This window comes from Periophthalmus magnuspinnatus, chromosome 18, assembly GCF_009829125.3.
Source record: "Periophthalmus magnuspinnatus isolate fPerMag1 chromosome 18, fPerMag1.2.pri, whole genome shotgun sequence".
Classification (NCBI taxonomy): domain Eukaryota; kingdom Metazoa; phylum Chordata; class Actinopteri; order Gobiiformes; family Gobiidae; genus Periophthalmus; species Periophthalmus magnuspinnatus.
In genome coordinates, this window is record NC_047143.1 from 27,114,346 (window position 1) to 27,126,649 (window position 12,304).

The window sequence follows — 12,304 nt, forward strand, 5'->3', positions numbered from 1 at the left end:
TAGACCTGGTTTAGTCCTGGTTTAGCCCTGGTTTAGTCCTGGTTTACTCCTGGTTTAGACCTGGTTTAGTCCTGGTTTACTCCTGGTTTAGACCTGGTTTAGTCCTGGTTTAGCCCTGGTTTAGTCCCATTTTATTCCTGGTTTAGTCCTGGTTTAGTCCTGGTTTAGTCCTGTTTTAGTCCTGGTTTAGTCCTGTTTTAGTCCTGGTTTAGTCCTGGTTTATTCCTTGTTTAGTCCTGGTTTAGTCCTGGTTTAGTCCTGTTTTAATCCTGGTTTAGTCCTGGTTTAGTCCCGTTTTAGTCCTTCCTGTTGGATATTGCTGCTGTTGTTGTGACCCATTTTAAAGTGCAGTTGCTTCTGGACAAATGTATTGATTCATTTGTGCCGCTGATCTGAGCAGCACTAAAAACATCATGAGAGGAACCATTCAGGCGTTCAGCTGGTCGACCACTGACCACGACCGTGACCTCCAGACCTGCTCAAGTCCTGGTTTAGTTCTGAGATAGACCTGGTTCATGGAGATACCTTTAATGTTGTACTGTGAAACATATTTCCAGGTCTAAACCAGGACTAAAACAGGACTAAAACAAGACTAAAATGGGACTAAACCGGGACTAAAACAGGTCTAAACCAGGACTAAACCAGGACTAAACCAGGACTAAAACGAGACTAAAATGGGACTAAAACAGGACTAAACCAGGACTAAAACGGGAATAAAAAGAAGGACTAAAACGAGACTAAAATGGGACTAAACCAGGACTTAGTACCTGGTTTACTACTGAACCCAGTAATAAACCAGGTCTGGACCAGATCTGAACCAGGTCTAACCCAGAACTAAACCAGGACTTAAGCAGGTTTAAAAAGCAGATCTGCTGTAAAACATTTGAGACGTGAGCTCTAAAAAACGTGGTCTAAAAGCTGAACCAAGTTCTAAACCAGGACTAAACCGGATCTAATCCCGTACAAAACCAGGTGTAAAACCAAAACTAAACCAGGACTAAACCCATGTTTGCACAGCCCCTCTAGACCCGTCTTTCTTTCTTCTCTTTAATCGGTGAAGTTGACCCCTCATTTACTCAGACCTTTCGGGCGTTCAGAGCCGTTCTCAGGGGAAATCTGTGGACTTGTTGGATGTAAACATTTCATTTGCTCTGGAGCAGCCTGGTGCTGTTCAGAGGGGGGTAATGGGGGGTCAGAGCTGTTTCAGAGCCCCCTTACTGAGACCATTCAGGCGATCAGTCTCGGGGGTCTATAAGAACATCAAGCTCTCGGTTGTTTCTTTTCCCTTGGTTAATTTTAGGCATCCAAGTTATTTCCATTTTAATATGCTCAGTTTTAAATGTATTTTAGTACAGGTTTTAGACCTGGTTTAATGTTGGTTTAGCCTCATTTTAGGCCAGATTTAGACCTTGTTTAGGTATGATTTGGACCTGGTTTGAACTTTATTAATTTAATTTAGGACTATTTTGGATCTGGATTATTTAGGTCTGGTTCTCATCTACCATAGCCCTGGTTTAGTCCCAGTTTAGTCCTGGTTTGGTCTTGGCTTAGACCTGGTGGTTTAGTTCTGGTGATTTAGTCATATAATTTAGACCTGGTTCAGACCTGGTTCAGACCTGGTTCAGACCTGGTTCAGACCTGGTTCAGACCTGGTCGTTCATAACTGAAGCCTTTGTTCAAACAGTGCCTCTGCTCTGATGTGTCAGATATGACTCGGTTTAGCAAAACATTTATGATAAATATAAATAATTTTGCATCAGTCAACAGGAAGTTTGTGAAACAAGTTAATTATAAAAGAAATCTACTTCCTGTGTTCTAAAAAAAACATAAATGACGTCACACTAAAGAGACAGAATGGAGCTGCAAAGCCCCGCCCACTCTGAGGCCCGCTCCACAGCCCCGCCCACTCTGAGGCCCGCTCCGGTTAAGGAAGCACATTGACGTTCAAAGACATCGTCAAGGCTAACCAGCTACATGCTAATCAGCTATGTGCTAACCAGCTATGTGCTAACCAGCTATGTGCTAACCAGCTACGCGCTAACTAATATCCAAAATGTGGTTGTTTTAAGTCTAAAAAACACATTTAAAACACACAACTTGGTGAAATGAACTCAGCAATTTATAAAGTTTCAGAAACAGATAAATAAAAGTGTGACCAAAGTCTTGTGGTCATTAGTTACGGCGGACTTTTCAAACTTGATATTAACCTTTTTGGGAACGTCTATGTCACTGTTGAGCTCCATTACATTATTAACATGTTTTTCACACATGTAAAAAAAATCATCTGATAAAATAAATGTGTTTTTATCCATTTATTCATTATAGCCGCTACATGACACTTCAGATACTCAGTGTGATTTAAACTGCAATTGTGAAGATAAATCGTAAACCACAAAACCAACACCGGGTCAGTTGTTTTGCAAAACTGTGAGTATAAATAAGCCGTATTTTAGTGAGTGCAGCATACGCCCTCTCATTATCTCAGCTTTATTTTCGTAACCATCTAGGCTTCATTTTCTGCATTTTAATTGGCTGAGGGGGCAGGGGCCGATGTAACTCTATCTGTTTTTAAAATAATTATCCAAATCTAAAATCCACACACGTTGAATCGTCTAATAAATATATTTGTTATTGACTCTATAAACGTTTCACATCGCTCTGGTGGATTCTAGTCCTTCTACCTGACAAAAATCACACTTTAGGATTTGAATAACGTCACCAACGCCTGAGGCTGCTGTGAAAAAATAATCTCACTTTTGTTTATTTTTACAGACGGAGAAGACGCTGAACTTTGTGCCAGTTTTTGTTTTATGTGAATAGACCACACACACTCCACCTTGTGATGTCATCGTGTGGTGATACAGGAAGTGCTCCGCTGTGTTTTTAAACTCCACACACCTTCATTTATAGAATCATTTGGATCATTTCAGCCCTGGAGTTGCTACTTTTCTCGACTGAACTAAAGGTAAAAGGAGCCGCTAACTTGAAAACTACCACTTGATGACATCATAAGGTGGAACGTCGCATTTTGAGCTTTGTAGATGTTACAGACTAATAATAAAGAGTTACTCAAACATGTGTGAATGAAACAAAACACAACTCCAGGTCTGTTTTTGAGGAGGAAACAGTGTTATAACATGGATTAAACCTCACAGAGTCAGTTTTGTGTCATATTAGACGTTTAAACAGAAAATTCCGCAGTATAAATCTGACCTGTCTCCAGCTCAGTTTTATCTACAGGGATTTAAGAGTGTTGTGATGTGTTGTGAGCGCAGCCTACTGCGCTGTTGGCTTTAAACAATCTAAACCTGTCCACATGAAACCTGTTTTCTGTCCAACGCGGAGGAGCCGGCCGCCAGTCTCTCCAAATCCTCTTTTTTTGGCACAAGGACGTCACGCTGGGCTAATCCGGACTCCTACTCACCGTCTGAACACCTGCAAGGTTCAGTGCTGCTGCCACTCAGTCCTGTCTAAACTAGGACTATACCAGGACTAAACCAGGACTAAACCAGGACTAAACCAGGTCTAAACCAGGACTAAACCAGCTCTAAAAAAATAACTAAACCAGGTCTAAACCAGGCCTAATCAAGGCCTAATCTAGGTGTAATTCAGAACTAAACCAGGACTAAACCAGGTCTAAAAATGAACTACACCAGATCTAAACAAGGGCTAAACCTGGAGGAAAACACAGTAGAATTACATAATCCTCCAGAGTGTGAACCACCAATTTACCGCCCACTAAAACAGGAAGTAGAAAGATGTAAGTAGGACAAAACCTGGAACCAAACCAGGACTAAACCAGGACTAAACCATCTTGTCATATGAAAAATAATGGAATTAATTTATATACAGATACACAAAGCACTTTACGTAGCAATGCACCTCTGTAATATCAGCGACGGTGCATCAGAAGGCACAGCTGCCCTAGGGCAGACTGACATAAATGTGGCAGGAAAATTGCACCAAATGTCTCTCTACGACCACTACTGACTCAGACAGACCCTTTATTACATGAGTGAAGAGTCTTGCCCAAAAACACAACAATTAATCATTATCATTGATACTTTGATTTATAGAGCACTTTTTGGACACTGTGGTAAGTCACAATTGTAGCCACAGCTGCCTTGGGGCAGACTGACGGAAATGAGGCTGCCAATCAGCCCCTCCAGACACCGTTACCACTCACACACCACATTTATACCAGGCCAAGTGCGTGAGGTGTCTTGCCCAAGGACATAACAACAGTTTGCACTAAAGTCACTGCCTCACTGTGGCTCCTGGTGTTTACAGACTTATTATTGTTATTGATCATTTCTTTGCACAAAGCTCATTCACGCACGTTTTAGTCTCAATTCTTTTCATTAACCTGCAATTCCAAATAGTTATTCATTCATCAGAGGTTGGACTCTACACCAGGACTAAACCAGGTCCAAACAAGAACTAAACAAGGTCCAAACAAGAACTAAACCAGGTCCAAACAAGGACTAAACAAGGTCCAAACCAGGTCCAAACAAGAACTAAACCAGGTCCAAACCAGGACTAAACTAGGCATAACCACAGGAACTAGGTGTGCCCCCTGCTGGAGGGTCAGGGAGCTGCATAAAGGCCTATTTGTTGCTGGATCTGCCCTGAGCAAAATTAAATCTATTCATGACAGAGATGAGATCAAAACAAACACATTCTAAAAGTTCACTTTATATTTTTACTTTACTGAATTATTTCTACAACAAACTGTGTTAAAATAAACCTGAATAAGACGCTGCGTGCGCTAAAATGTTAACTCTGACCTGCGCGCACTGACCTGCGAACGCTAACCTGCGAGCGCTAACCAGTGCACACTGAGAAGCGGCTGCATCTGTTTTTATTTTTGGAGGACTTTTGGCAAAAGAACAAAAAATCTTGGACTGGATTCATAGGAAGATACAACAACGTGGATCCCTAAAGGTTTGAACTTTGCTGGAGTTACAGCCCGGATTTGTTGTATGGGTTGTGTTTGTTTAAAGTTAATGTATCAGGGCTTGTCCTGGTTTAAAAAATGACAAAGACCAGCTCGGGACAAAAGACCAGCGTGGGACAAAAGACCAGCGTGGGACAAAAGACCAGCGCGGGACAAAAGACCAGCGCGGGACAAAAGCACGTGCCCTCAGTCTCACAGCGGTGGACATGGCTTCATCTGAGCAGGACAACATCTCGGTGATTAAGTTTCAGTGCATCATTGTCGTTTATGTGTTGGATGTTGCAGATTGTGCTGGTGAACATCAGATGGTACAGATGGTCCACAGTGACACACATGAGGTCAGTGCAGTCAGACTGATTGATTGATTGATGCTACGCTGCTATGCAACAGTGATATTTACTAATATATTCCCGCTGACCGTGGTCAAATATGTTGTGACATTATCTCCATGTGACATTGTGTCTGTGCATGAAGTGAAGGTGAGTGTGGACGTGGGACTTCACTTTGTATTTGTTGTGCATTTTTGTGGAGGTCACACAGGGCAAAAGCCTATTATGTAAGGATACCACATCTTGACATTCAGTGTCATATTCTATGTGACCAGTAGATGTCACTACCAGACGGCCAGTGAATCTGTGGTAGTCAGACAAAAAAAAGTGGTACTTCCTCTAATCCAGTTTGGTCAGGCACACGATATTAAAGTTTTAAGCACAAACTCAATTGTTCATTAAAACAATGTCTTGTTATTTAAGAAGAACAACACATGGCACCAGGAGTGAAAATGAATTTCTGCTTTTTAAGAGACATTATGGCCAACGTGACTGAAACTTGTGGGTAATGTGGACAACAGCAGGTGGTTTTTCAAGCAGCAGTTTGACCTGTACATGGGATCAGCCTCGGGATTTGACGCCAACTCTGACACCAGAAAAATGGCTTTATGGCCACAACTGGTCCCCAGGCCACTGAAGTCTTCAACACTTTTAAATTTGTGGAAGTTTGTGACAAAGAAAAACACAATATAGGAGAAGTATGTGTTCACATCAGGACTACAACAAGCAGATGAGACTTTTGATAACTTTATCAGTCACATCACACAAAGCTAAGGGCGCAGTCATGTGAATTTGGAAATTTGAAAGACTCTGTGATCTGTGGCCAAATCGTGTACGGCATCCATGATAAAAGACAAGGGAAAGGCTGAAAATGAAGAGTCTGACAGCAGCAGTTACAGAGAAGGGACACAGTTTTTCAATGTAAAGTGAATTGGAGCCAGAGCGGATGGAACCTGAATTGCTCACTTCCTGGTGGCGAGCAGGTTAGCTATGTCTGTTTCTAAATGCAGTCTATCCATGATCCCAGGAAGTGCCCTGCTTACAACAAAAGATGTTCAAAATGAAGTGCAGTCTAGAAAAAGCAAAGCCAAAGTCAGTGCGAATGGTTGAAGAAACTGACCTCGGCGAGATTTTCTTTGTGGGGATGGAGTCATGTGGTAAAGGAGGAAAAGGACAAGTACTCAAACAGTGAAGACACAGGGGTTGTGCCTCTGCCTGTAAATGAACAAGAAGCACCAAGGCTTAAAACTTAATCAGCATGACGGAAATACATGTCATGAAAGGAAAATATAAAATAGTCCCCAAAGGTTCTCCTAAAAAACTGCAATGAAAAAGAAACTGAAAGCAAAAGTCAGTCCAGACTCAAAATGACTGTAAAGAACAAAGATTAAAATGTAGGGGTCACTGTAGCTCCTGAGGGCCACGAGTCACTGCTGAGAGGGACCACCTCAAAAAGACTAAACTTATTTAAAAAAGGGTCTTGTTCAAAAGTATCAGGATGTGTTCAAAGGATTGGGTTGTTTACCATGCACGGATAAAGTCCAGCTGAAAGAAAACAGTGACTCATGCTCCGAGGAGACTGCGAGGTTGCCTAAAAGAGGAACTGGACAGGATGTGTCAGTTACAGGTCAAAACAAAAGTGGAGAAAGCAACAGCGTGGGTAAACTCTGCGGTTCATGTGGTCAAAAAGAATAAAAACAAAGAACTGAGAATATGCATGAAACGTGGACATCAGACGTGAGCTTTACCAGATTCCAGAACATGAGGAGATTCAAGTGAGGAGTCAAATATTTCTCCAAACTGGACGTGGCTCAAGGATTCTGTGCAGATAAAGTTGGACAAGAAAAGCTCCAAATATTGCACCGTTAACACTCCTTATGGCAGGTATTGATTTTTGAGAATATCTTAAATGACAATCTCCACTTCAGAGATGTTTCACCGTGCTATGGACGATATGTTAGAAGGACTTGAGGGCAGTCGGTGTGGTCATCTGGGAGTCCACCTTCAAGAACACTATGAAACACTGTATAAGGTGCTCCAAAGGATACACGACAATGGACTGAAACTTAATCATGTCAAGAAATCACATTCTGTCCATGCGAGGTATTGAGCCAGAAGAGAGATTAAAGCCATCGTCAGCTCACCCAGGAGACAAGGAAGGTGTGCTCAGAATAATTGGCACGATCAGCTTCATCGGGAAGTTTATACCCAGTCTGTCAGTGAAAACGTCAGGAAGCTACTTCATGACTCCACAGAGTTTAGATGGATGAGACATGAACGTGAGTGGAACATTGTAAACACCTCTCTCACAACTGCACCCATGCTGGCTTATTATGATCCAATAAAGACACAAAAGATTTCAACAGATGCATCAAAAGATTAACTCAGTGCTGATTTGCTACGAGTAGACAGTGAAAGCTGGAAGCCGGTTGCTTACTGTTCCAGATTCATGCGAAAGACTGAGACCAAACATGCTCAGATTGAGAATGGCTTATGGATGGGAAAGCTGTCACTGTTATGTCTTTGGCTTTCCTAAATTCACAGTTGAGACAGACCACCGCCCAGTTGTGTCCATCATCAAAAAGAGCCTGAAGGAAATGTCAAGGATTCAGCTCCTCATTATGAAACTACAGTGTTATGATTTTGACTTTTGACTTCAGGAGTGCCAGAGCTTAGAGCTTCACTGGAAAAGAGGTAGAGGAACATGTGAACATAATAGTGAAGTCCAACCAGTGTCTGGTTTAAAGGCAAAACAAATAAGTGAAGAGACAGTCACAGACACAGAGCTACAAACAAAAATGACTGGTTGGCCCAAACGGTCACGTCCTAAATACAGCATTTTGCAGAGAACACAAGGGAGTCGAAAAATCCAAACAATTAACCAGAGACTCTGTTTTTTGGCCTGGCATCAATAGAGACATTGAAAACACGATTGAAAAATGTAAGTCAAAAGTACCAGAGCGAGCTGGTAAGGAAAACCATGTTGATTCCATATCTTCCTACTGCATTGTTAAGAAAGAAGGAACAGATTTATCTCATTAAACAATAGAAAATACTACTAATACAATGAAAACCAGTGTAATCGCACATGCCAAATCCTTCTTCTCCAGATATGGGACACCAGAGACGAGGTTAGTGACAATGGTCCATGTTCTAACTGGAAAGATGCATCAGTTTTCAAAAGTTTTCACCATGTTAGCTCTAGTTCACAGCACAAGCCAAGTATCTCTGTATATCATCAAGCAACTTCTAAAAAAGGCCACGGACAAATCGGATCCATAGCTCACTGTTTTGAGTCGACAAGTTACGCACAACTTTACCCCGGTACACAAAGATCGAGGAAAGTACTGACAAAAAGACAATATGAAAAGAAAACAAACACATTATTTTGATAAATTAACCAAACCTCTCTCACCTCTCACCATTTTCAAAGGATGTGAGATTCAAGACCAGGCAGCGTGGAACAAGAAGCAACTGTTCTGCAGGAAGTGTGACCAGTGTCGTAAGAAGTGAGAACTGAGGATGGAAACGTTCTCAGGAGAAAACCAAACACTTCCAAGAGACTAGTTTTGATGCTGAAAATGAACATTCTGCATTCACTGAAACACAGGACCTGAAAATAAATCAAATGTACCGTGTTTTACCTGTTTTAAGAAGATCTGAACGTCACATTGAGAAACCTGCGAGTTTAATTTTATGGATCTGTCTAAAAAAATCTTTGTGTTCTGTTGTTTAAAAAATAAGACATTTGAATTTTGATGTTTACAGTATTGCATAATTTCTATTTACCTTATTCGGCCCCTCCCACTTTTGCCATAAATGTAACTAAACTGTGCCGTCTTTGTGGTGGCACTTCTTGCGCAAATCCCTTTCATTTCAAAGGAGAATTTGGAAAAAGTTTTGTTGCTATAATCTGATGTAAAGTAGGTTTTATTCATGTAAAACTTTCAGTGTTCATGTGACCATAATGAGTCATACAAGTTATTTATTCAACCTTTCACAGCTCAAATTTAATCATAACACAGGAAAAATAACAAAAACGTCCTGATTAGTTCTAGAAAAAAGTCCCCACGATAAATACTGGCCCCAAAAATAATTGTTCCACGTGACATATATTGAATGATAAGTTGATATTTATCGTGACAGGCTGAGTGACAATGGCAGCTTCTGGAATAAGATGAATCAATAATCACAGAAAAGAGAATGTCTTGATATGCAGTGTGACTGTCATCTACTGTGTGACCAGCAGGTGTCACTAACAGCCAGTCAGTGAATCTGTGGTAGTCAGAAAAAAAATGTATTTCCTCATCTGTCTTGGTCACACACACACTATTAAAGTTCTAAGCATAAACTCAATTGTTGAAATTATGTCTCGTTATTTAAGACGAACGACTCAGGCTGTTAGTGCATAAAAAACTGCACTCAATAAAAAACTCTGCCCCTCAATCCAAAATGATATGAAACCAGGACTACAACAACTCTACACCAGCACTAAACCAGGTCTAAACCAGGTCTAAACCAGCACTAAACCAGGTCTAAACCAGGTCTAAACCAGGTCTACACCAAGAGTAAACCAGGTCTACACCAAGAGTAAACCAGGTCTAAACCAAGACTAAACCAGGGCTAAACCAGGTCTAAACCAGGTCTAAACTGAGTCTAAACCAGGTCTAAACAGGAATGAACCAGGACAACATCAGGTCTGCTCCAGGTCTAAACCAGGTCTACACGAGGTCCAAATCAGTTTAAACCAGGACTAACCTATGCTTCCTCGTCTCACCTCCTAGCTCCTTCCTTGCGTCCTTGTCTCCTCTCTTTGCTGCATGTTTAATTCAGAGCTTAGTTATGGCCTTCAGCACTACAAAGAGCTTCTTCCCAATCTTGCTACTCACTACCAACCACCTGGGACCGGAGCAGAAACTGGGTCAGCCGTGGACGAGGGGGAGAGTTAGGAAAAGCATTGATACTGGAAAATTGAATGGATTGGATCTGATCTCCCAAAAGAAACACATTTTACCAACTACAGCTCAGAAAATATAGAGATGTCAGACCTTATTTTAAAAGGAAGGAAACAACGCAAGTGTTCACAGCATTGATCGCCTCATTTAAAAGGTACACTATGTAACATTTCCGATGATGGGTCTCCTACCTGTTTGGTTTCCCTCGGATGTTCCGTAGTATGACATTAAACTTGTACACTCTAAATACAGATTGTTAAGAGTAATTCCACTTCCAGGTTCATCGGCTGAAGGAAAACAATGAACATGTTTAGCTACAGTTTCCTCTTTTTAGCATCGTTTTAAGCTAACGATATTATATAACATGGATCTAAGGTTATAACAGTGTGTGAGGTTGAATAAACCAACACACCTGTTGTAGTTCAGGGAAGTCTGGTCTTAATAGTCAGACTGTGTTAAAAGAAAACTCAGATTAAAGTCAAACTTCAGTCACAGAGCTTCAGTTGAAAAGTAGATTAACAGTCGAAAGTTTGGACACACCCACTCATTTTGTTTTCTAAATATTTCTGACAAAGCAAAGGGGGGCAGCTTTGAGGATTTCAATATAAAATGTAAGAAGATAGTGAGTAGAATTATTTAGAGTAGTAAAAAACACTGAATGAGATGGTCCAGACTTTTGACTGGTAGTGTAAATGTAATACTGAAGAAAAACACAAACATAATGTGGTTTAACGGTGACGTTTTAATCTGAAAATATTTGTCAACAGAGTCATTGTTTCTTGGAGACAGACCCTAAAAAGAGGAACTTTGAACAAAACCTGAAGCTGCGTTTGTTTCTCAGAATGTGTCAAAACATCACATGCTAAGAACAAACGTCCTCTTTCTGTTATTGTAGAGATATCAGCCAAACCATCTGTCACTTTAGTTTCACAGTCAGTGGAGAAGTTACAAGCGTATAAAGTTTGATTTTATTTTTTGATTTTTTTTTTTTTTTATCACTCAGGTGAACAGGACTCAAATGCAACACACACAGTGCAGTCAAATGTCTCAGTAAATACAAAGGAAAGTGTCCTTTAAAAAGGTAAAACTCTTCAGAAAGGTCAGAATCACTCTCACATGAATTAACAGAACGAGACCCACTGCCAGGCACAAACTGATCATTCTCTGATGGATCACCCAGGACTGCAGGAGGAAAAACATGAGGACTTGACCACTTTGAAGGTTGATCTGGACGCTGCTCGCGGAAGGCCGTAATGAAACATCGGCCCAAGATATAGCTAGCGGGCACCCATGAACGCTCTTCTGGACCATAGCCTTCCCAATCAACAGGTACTAACCGACCACGACGTCTGGAATGCAGGAGGCACCGCACAGTATATGCAGAAGAAGGGCGGTCCAAGCCTGTCTCCAGGTTCTGTAGCAGTGCTTGATGAAGACCTGAACAGAGGGACATGACGTTTCCTTCTCGTGCAGCTGGGACCCATAAGCGCACTGAAATGGTGAAAACCCAGTAGCAGAACTTGTCAGTGTGTTGTGAGAGTACTCGACTCACAGTAGCTGCTGGGACCAAGAGGAAGGCTTCCTTCCTGTCGGACTCCCTTTAGACCACCAGCCACATCGAGTCCAGAGGATGCGGCACTGAACACCTTGCGGAGTTCCCTAGCAAATTTCTCGAAAAAAGCACAAGCAGCTGTCTGGCAGCTCTCCACAACCGAGCCCTTTCAGTAAAATGACTGATGGCAAATGCCACTTTGGTTCTCTTGGTGGTGAATGTGTGAGGTTATAGGGCAAAGAGAATGGAGCAGTTGGTCAAGAATGGATTACATCCTTCGTTCAGGTGCACCCACTCGAGGTTCTGAAACAGGACCAGGCGCCATCACCTCAACAGAAGGTTGTGGGGCAGGATTAATTGGACCACGAGCTACAGCTGTGACTAGGTGGGTAACAGTAATTGCTAGTTGCTGGATTTGAGCTGTCAAATTAGCTGAAAACTCAAAAAAAAAAAAACTTACACAGCTCATTTTCAGGAGCCTCTGATCTACACCAGCATTCTGGGCCTGTTT